Source organism: Athene noctua, chromosome 7 (assembly GCF_965140245.1).
Source record: "Athene noctua chromosome 7, bAthNoc1.hap1.1, whole genome shotgun sequence".
Lineage (NCBI taxonomy): Eukaryota > Metazoa > Chordata > Aves > Strigiformes > Strigidae > Athene > Athene noctua.
Genome location: NC_134043.1, coordinates 27,169,685 through 27,178,051, shown reverse-complemented (window position 1 = coordinate 27,178,051; position 8,367 = coordinate 27,169,685). Strand labels below are relative to the sequence as shown.

The 8,367-nt window shown below is 45.4% G+C and overlaps 1 protein-coding gene across 2 annotated transcripts in view; it reads left to right on the top strand.

Moving 5' to 3' along the window:
* Window positions 1–4,330: 4,330 nt before the first annotated feature.
* COL6A2 (collagen type VI alpha 2 chain) overlaps window positions 4,331–8,367 on the top strand; it is a 28,902-nt gene continuing 24,865 nt past the window's right edge. For both annotated transcript variants that reach the window (XM_074910480.1, XM_074910482.1), the window contains exon 1: window positions 4,331–4,522. The gene's annotated coding sequence lies outside the window, so the exon portion shown is untranslated. The remainder of the gene's footprint in view (window positions 4,523–8,367) is intronic.

Genomic DNA, 8,367 nt, shown 5'->3' with positions numbered 1-8,367 from the left:
AAGATGGGGGACTGCCACCTCCACTTCTGGCTGCTCGTTTTCCCACCACTGTATCTATACAATGCAGAGTCTCTGAGATGTCATCATCCTCCAAGGATCTTGGGCTCTAGCGAAAAAACACAAGGTCACAGATATGCGCCTCCGTCTGGCAAGGCTTCAATAATGCTGTAGGTTGGGAAATCTGTGGGACTGTTTAAAAAAACCCTCTAGAAACTCCAAACAGTACCTTCTTACATGTTAGCAAACAACAATTTATGAGCACACAAATGCTGTATATAAAAACAAGGTGATAAATAAATATGAACTGCAATAGCATAGGGGACTTAAAAGTTAACCAGAATATTAAACTAGGAAAAAGTATGCAAAGCCTCAGATTGTGTTTGTGTGTTCATGATTACTCTCTAAACATCCTGGAGCAGTGAGCTTTAATAGCCTAAATCCCAGGAAGTGCTGCTAAAATATGGTATCAAATGAACATTTACATTTTTCTTCAGAAAGATTCCCCTTTGTGTTTCATTTTACCACAATTCAAGATTGCCAAACACAATGGGGGCTGTTCACATACGTGACTTGAGTTAATCTAGAAAACCAAGTGGGTTTTCTTCTTTTGTTTCTTTAATACATGTCCTCTCCTGGGCACTGGTGAGGATGAGAAAGATCTTCCAGGGACACCTCAGAGCCAACCAAGCCTGCACCCAGTGCCTGCACAAAAGGCAGTGAGGATCAGAGGGCAGAACAGCACAGATGATGTAGTAGGGGGCTTGCTGTAGACCACCTGATGAAGAAGAGGAAGTAGATAACGTTTTCTTTAAGCACTTGGAGGAAACCTTACAGCCACAGGCCTGGGTACTCATGAGTGGATTTGACCACCTCATCATCTGCTAGGCAAGCAGTTGTGGCTGGGCACGACCACCACAAGAGGTTTCTGGAATGGGTTGAAGGCAATTTCATGATGGAGGTGATGAATGAACCGACTCAGAGAGATACTCTTTTGGACCCAGTGCTCAAACACACAGAAGAACCGGCTGCAAATTGGAAGGCTGGAGGCAGCCTTATCAGCAGGGACAAGAAGACTGTGGCACTTAAAGTGCTAAGAGAAGTCAGCAAGGCAAACAGCAAAATTACATCAGAGGATCAGGGGTTTGCCTGTTGGGGCAGAGGAATACAAATGAATTGTACAAATTGAGTTAGGAGGCAAGAATTTCAGAAAATGGCCACTACAAAGGGCATAAAATCCATCCTTCCATTTGTCATCAGTTAAAATGCTGAGATTAACAACCACATACTTACAAATATTTGAAAAGTAGCATTCATTGTTTTTACTAAGCACTTAACAATCTTGGCCTCGGCTTTGGTTCTCTTCACATATTTAGAAAACAAGACCCTTGGAGACCACTGTGTAATATCAGAATCACATGAAGAGTGGATGCAATTGCAGACAGACACAAAGAAACTACAGTAGCTGTTTTCCAGAGAACCGCAGAAGTCCCATAAAGCTGTTTCAGATGTATGTATGTGATTTAAAATCAGGAGTTTGCATTTTATTGGGGGCTACAAGTCAGATGTAAAAAAAAAAAAAAAAAGAAGCAGCTACATAGTTTACAAAGTAACAGCTAAACATACTGTAAATCACATTTCAACTTCAAGGAGATGTAAATGAAATAGTAGCCATCCGTGCCTGACTGGCTCCCTTACTTCAGACTCTATAGAGGAGAGCAGAAAATCAAGCAGCTTTTTCCTTCTTTCTTTCTACTCTTCATCTTCCTCCATTTCCTCTCTCTCCATTTTAAATATAATTGAATATTAAGTATCAACTCAGTATATAGTGAACAGCAATAATAGTATGCAGGTCAGAAACATAGGGGATGAGCAACTAATGCATGCCCATGCACATTCTCTGCAAACATGTTTGCATGAGATTTGTAGTTCCACAGAAAGAAGGAAAAAAAAAAAAGTTGATTTGAGGATTAGGAAGAGGAGCCAAAGAGAGGACAGATACAGCGAATGAGGCTCCCCTGAGTGAAGGAGAGTGATTCCTCACCTGGACAGACCTCCATATACATATATAGCAAGCACAATGTATAAAAGAGGCTCACTGTGCACAGAAAGAAATGTCTTTACCCATCTTGATTCCCTTTACAAAGAAGAAAGGAGATGCTAGATAAAATTTTGGTAGTCTCAAAGAGTTCCTGCCCTATATCCATTTTCCTTTAGAGCTTCCTATTACATTCTAATCTCATTCACAACAAAAATTCAATTACAAAGAACTAGCTCAGGCTTGTAATGTCTCCAATTATAAAAGAAGAGTGTAAAAAAGCCCCAAAAATCCAGAAAAAAAGCAGCATCTTGTTTTGAGATTATTTGTCTGAATTCCTATGTAAAGAAGACATACTACCGCTTCAATGGGCCTGTATGTCAGAGCACCCCGACATAAGAAATGAACTCACCAGATGTGTTAATCTGTGACAGAGGTGTGAACATAATATTCCTACAAATGTAATGAAAATGGGTGCCTGGGTAGGTGAGAAACACCAAGTTAGGTTTTTTTTTTATTGAGGGAGAGGTTGCAATAGGGGGCTGTTTTGTAAAATATATGGAATCCTTATGGAGACAAAACATGTCGTGTCAAGCTGCAGGAAAAGGTTTTGATTTGACATGAGAAAGTTCAAGAAGCACACATAAAAAGTTAAAAATCTGTAGGTCCTTTGGCCAGAAAACTGCAGACAAAAGACAAGTCTGCAAGGAGGAAGAGGGAGATATGGAGATGTGGCCCTGTGCTCTGCTTTCTACACTTCAGGCATTCAGCAGCAATGTAGGAGACAGATGTGCTGTCTAGTTGTTTGCGATACGTCATCTTGCTGGAGAAACAGCTTCTACAGGGGCAGATTCACTTAGAAATAGGCATACTGAGTGTGGATTAACAGCAGTGTTGATGGGTACTCATGGACACAACAAAGCTCAGACACAGCAGCAAAGCAGGCAAAAGAAATGGCCTGGTCATGCGGTGTGTTTGCTGGATTACTGGAAGGTGAGTGTTTTGCTTAGACATCTCATGATCAGTGAGAAATGTCTTATTTCTCAGGTATGCTTGTTCTTCAGTGTGCCCTTGCTCCAGAATGAGTCCTGCTTCTGTCACAGGGCTTTGAGATAAACGCGAAAATGGGCACGTAAAATTCTAGCTTACGTCTGCGCTGCTTGAGTATCACAGAATCATAGAATCCATAGGTTGGGAAATACCACTAACATCATCGATTCCAACCATAAACCTAATACTGCCAAGTCCACCAGAGTACTTCTGGTAAAGATGCTGACACAGAAGATACTCCAGAAATGTACCTTTCTAAGCACAGCCAGCTACACAGAGTAGGATTTATTATTTTAATCTGATAGTTCAAATGTTTTCACAAACACAAACAGCCCAGTCAACGTGATCCATAGATCAGGACTGGTGGTTAGCAACTTACTTCAAGATCTCTTGAGACAAACCCTTTGCTTTTGTCACTACTTGGGGCCAACAGAGTTAAATGAGAGTTAAATTGGGTTTCCCCATTGCGATTACCTTGTCTGGCAGCTGTGGCCTGGTTGTGGTCCCTTCACACTGTCCATTTACACCAGAGTTTGGAGACAGAAAGTCATAACTCAAGAGATAAAAAGCCATGTTCCTGAAAGTCATTGCCGTTCTCCATATTTTGTTGTGACACTTGCCCCTATTTTTCATTTAGGAAAGCTAAAAATTGCCTGTTAAATTAAAAATAGAATTTAAAAAAACCCAAACAAAACAAAAACAAACACAAACAAAAACCCCCAAAACAAACCAAAACCCAACCCAACAACAAAAAACCAAAACCCAGAAATAAACACAAAGAGGTAACACTCAGACTTGGGTGACTCTGAGCAAGACTTGGATACTGGCAAAGGCTAAGATGCAAGCTGCTCTTTTTTGAAATGTTCTTGTTTTATTTGTTCCAGTCAGGACACGTTACTAGGATGGGAAGGGGAAGGGGGGGGGGGGGGGGGGGGGGGGAGAAATAGGAACACTCTCTGAAGGTACAAATATGTGGGGCAGCAATGCCAGCCACGAAAAGGGACTTCTCATCATGGAAAAAAGCGATTTCTTCCAGCTCGTGTAAAACAAAACTGCCTTCAGCTCGGAAGATGACAACCTCGCCCCAGCCCAGCATCCGCCCCGGGCGGGGAGCGGGTGGGAGGGGACTGGCCCGAGGTGTCGGTGGACCCACAGTGACTCTCCGTGGATGTCTGGAGCTACTGCAAATGAGGCTCTGCCTGATTTTGAAGGAGGAGGAATATAGAGGGCAGTTCCAGGCAGCGAGGGAGTAAAGGGACTGTGCTGGAGACGCCTCTGCTGCTCCCGGCCGCTCCTCCGCACCCAGCGCCCCGAGCCCGGGAGCTTTCCCTTCCAGCTGGGGATGCAGGAGCCTTCCTGATACGGGCCACTTCACAAACTCTTTTCCTGGCATTTTGGAGGCTTTTTGGAGGCAGTTTGGATGACCTCGTTTTCCAGGTAGGCAGTTTTCCTCTCCTTGTACAGTGGTTGTGTGGCGTCTCCAGTTTAGGACCAGCAGAGCCAGGCTCAGGGGTCCCAGCATGTGCCTGGGCCCCTGATGCAGCCCACGGGCTCTCCAGCGAGGTGCTCGCCTCGGGCACGGCGTGTTTGGGCAGTGCCTGCCCTAAGAGATCTGATTTGCTTTCAGCTTTTAGGTAGTTCAGGAGTTTTTCCAAGATTTTTTTCCAGGTGCAGATATTGTGAGCTACACACTCTTCATCTGCCAGGGCTGGAGGTGTAGTTTGTTGAACCAAATCCTTCCTTGGGGCAACTGATTTGAGTTCACCGGCCACAACAGAGAGAAGCGGTGCCTGCACCAGCAGCACGGTACTTGCTGATCTGCCGCATGATTCCTCTTTGATTTTTGGAATTTCAGAATATACGGATTGGACTAATCAGTGATTCATGTCTCCTAGTTAAACTGAGTTTCATAAACGCAAGCTTCTCTATAGCTTGGGGGTGGGTTATCTCTATAGGGGCAACAGCACATTTGGCAATTCCTGAGAGCTCGTTGTGCTTGCCTCCTCGGTTCAGCTATTTTTTTGGTGGCAGGGGTCCACACGAGTGCTGTAAATGGAGGTTTCTATCTGCCAGAGCCAAAGCTCCAGGGGGCTGCAGCATCCACCCGGGGGTCAGGCACAGTCCTGCAGCCAGAGCACCTTGCTGCAGCCTGGGCTTCCCCTGCCTGAAGTGCCCAGATAGTTGCAGTTGGAGAGCTGGAGAATTGCTGGGCTCCCTGTATCTGTCAGGAAACCTTCCCCTTGTGTGGTGTGCTGAGGGACTAAGCGACAGGGCACGTTTGGGTAGTGACTGCGAGAAACACTGAAATTTCCCTCTGCCGCAATGTGCAAACCACCGTGGGCACGCAAATGATAAAGATGAGGTGCATTTATAAGAGATTTTGTTCAAAATTGGGACACCTTTTTTTTTCCTTTTTTTTTTTTTCTTTGTTTTCTTTTTTTTTTATTTTTTTTTCTTTTTTCCCCGGGTTTTATTTAGCAAACATTTGAGTGGAGCAAAATGCTGCCTGCACAAGTGGGTGGCACCAGAGACACTGCCCACTGAGCATAGCCATGAAAAAGTTGGGACTGGGCCCATGTCAGAGCGGCAGTGGAGTTTCAGACTTTATTCTGCATATGTCATAGCTAATACAATTCTCCTTTCTTGGGAGTAATTCAATTTTTGTGCCTTTAAATAAGCTCCTTGCAGGCAGAGTTAGTTTAGAGAGCAGAGAGCCTGAATTTTGTAAATCTGGGATCAATTTGCTCAGCATAGGTGTTGTGGTATGGAAGGAGAAATACACAGTGCACCAGGAGGAACTTAAGAAATGTCAGTGTGTGGGATAAGACAGACCATAGCTCTGCCCAGCCAGGCACATGAAGTGATCTTTTTAGTGCATTAAAATCTGATCTGATAATCAGATGTGAGAGTGCAAATAAGTTGACTGTAATTTGCACATTTGAAAGAGTCGTTGCAAGTCATTTATTTGCCATAAGATTACATTTGGTTCAGTTGCTCAGGGTGGAAAGAAGTACCCATAAGCAGAGAACTCAGATCCTTCTGCAAGACCACTGTTTTTTTCAGGGATCTGTGTAGGTAACTCCATATACTTTTGCAATTATGTGAGCAATAGCCAGGTCACCTGGGATCTGAGTGTGGGAGCAGCACAGACCATGCATTTTTTTCTGCTGAGCACCTGAGGCATTAGGTAGGAGCATAGACCCTAATGCAGGGAAGATGATGCAAAGCAGCGCCCTCAAAATCTGTTCAGAGGACCCAAAACCACTGCTTGAGATTCCCTGGTGGGTTTTTTTGGGTTGTTTTTTTTTTTTTTTTTTTCTTGTGTGCATCTCATGCATCACTCAACAGTACAAATACTGAGAGAAGGAAATTTCAAGGGAAGGCCTTGTAAGGCCTTGCTCTTACAGTATCATGGTCCTGCTCTTGCAGAGAGAGAAAGGTCAAGGAAGAACAGGATGGGCAGACCCTAGTATTCAAACGTAATGAGTCAGCTCCTGGTTTGCTCTTTCCATTAGTTTTCTGGACTGTCAGTGTTCAAAAATTGTCTTCAACATCCAGAAAATGCATTAGCCCCCTGCACAGCCAATGCAACCCTTTTACTGGTGAAATCTGAGATTTTAATTTGAGAATTTCGTGGCAGGGGGCAGGGCTTTAAAGTAGGGCTTTATTGAATATTATGAAATTTGTGAGAGAATTGCAACAACTGATAGTTCTCTGAGGATTACAAAATAGGCACTGTTGCCCACCCCAACCTTGAAGACCCCTTAGGGTGTCCTCCCCCTCTGTGTGTCCATTCACTGTTATTGAGCAGGTGGGATGGTGGCAGAGCAGAGAACTAACATGGCTCGAGGCACAGAGATCCCCTCTGAGGGAGACAGAGTGCCTGTGACAGAGTGTCCGTCTCTAGTGTTTTCAGCTGTCACTTTTCTGCTGGTGTAGAGACAAAGGCCATGGCGCCTCACTGATCCAGTGCAAAGCCCCGAGAGGACGGCAGGCAGGGGCCGTCCTGTGGCAGAGCTGGCCCTGCCTGCCTCTGCAGTTTGACTGCTCCTCGCAGCTCTGCCAGAGAGCCGCAGTTCTGCACAGCGCCTTTCCCACCCACACACACATGGCGGGAGGGAGCAAAGGAGGGAGGCGGTTAAACTCGGGATGCGGTGACCTGTGAGTCAGACACTTGGCCAAGGACTCCAGTGCTCCCAGCCTCTCCAAAAGCTGATGTCTCCAGCTTCCACAGCCATCACGGAAGACTAGCTCTAAAATGGTGCTGTCTGAAGACACAAAGCTGTTGTGTCTTACAAGAGATCAGGCTCTCCTGCAGCTCTGCTTTGTGGAGGGCAAACAAGGCGACGGAAGCCTGTAATAAGGCTAGAGGGAGGAAGTCTTGATCTTAACTAAAATACCCCTTTATCATTACAGTATTTTATCCTTACGGTACCTCTTCTGTTCCCTGCAGCACAGTGTGTACTGAGCCACACTTACCTATGCAGGGACTTCATAAGGCCACAGTCAGGTCTCTTTGCAAGCAACTGTGCAGCCTTTCTGAGCTGGGTTGGGGAAAAGGACCCACAGACTGCTTGGTAGGGACATTTGGTTGCTGAGCTGGAGGCACGTGAGAGGCCCGCCATGTCAGAGGGCTTTGCTGAGCCATGTTGGTGAAGCACCTCAGGTTGGTGTTCCCAAAGCTTTCGGATCTCTGTACATCTTGTCCCCTTCCCCAGGAGATCTCCAAAGAGCATGAGGGTTTCTCCTTCCCCTATCTAAAATCCAGCCTGAGCTCTGGCTCTCACAGGCCTGTTAGCATATGCACAAGCCTTAGTAAGGAAGAAAGGCTTTCACTGTTTTAAGTATATAGGCAGCACTGATAAGAACCAGCCTGTCTTGCATAAACCAGTCTGCAGAACCCTGTGATGTGCTGCAGCTTGCAGTGTAAACTGGAAGAGGACAGTCCCACCAGGGAGTAGCTGGTCACCATGTGGAAAGAGGTATCTAGAGAGATGCAGGAGGAGCTGAGCTGTCTGTATTCTTCAGGTAATGCTGTTTCTTGTGCAACTAAGGCAGCAGCTCAGGTACATTACTAACGTGCCCTCCCCCTGCACAGCCAATGCAACCGAATGCACTCTCAGTGTCCATTTAAGCCTTGGACTCTTCCAAGAGCTACGCAAAAAAGCCATTTAAGATGCTCTCTGACTGGACTTGGACCTTCTTTTCCTAACAGAAATCACACATGGCCCTTTTTGTTTTGTCTTGTGGTGACCACCAAGCAGAAAAGTGTCTATGCTGCT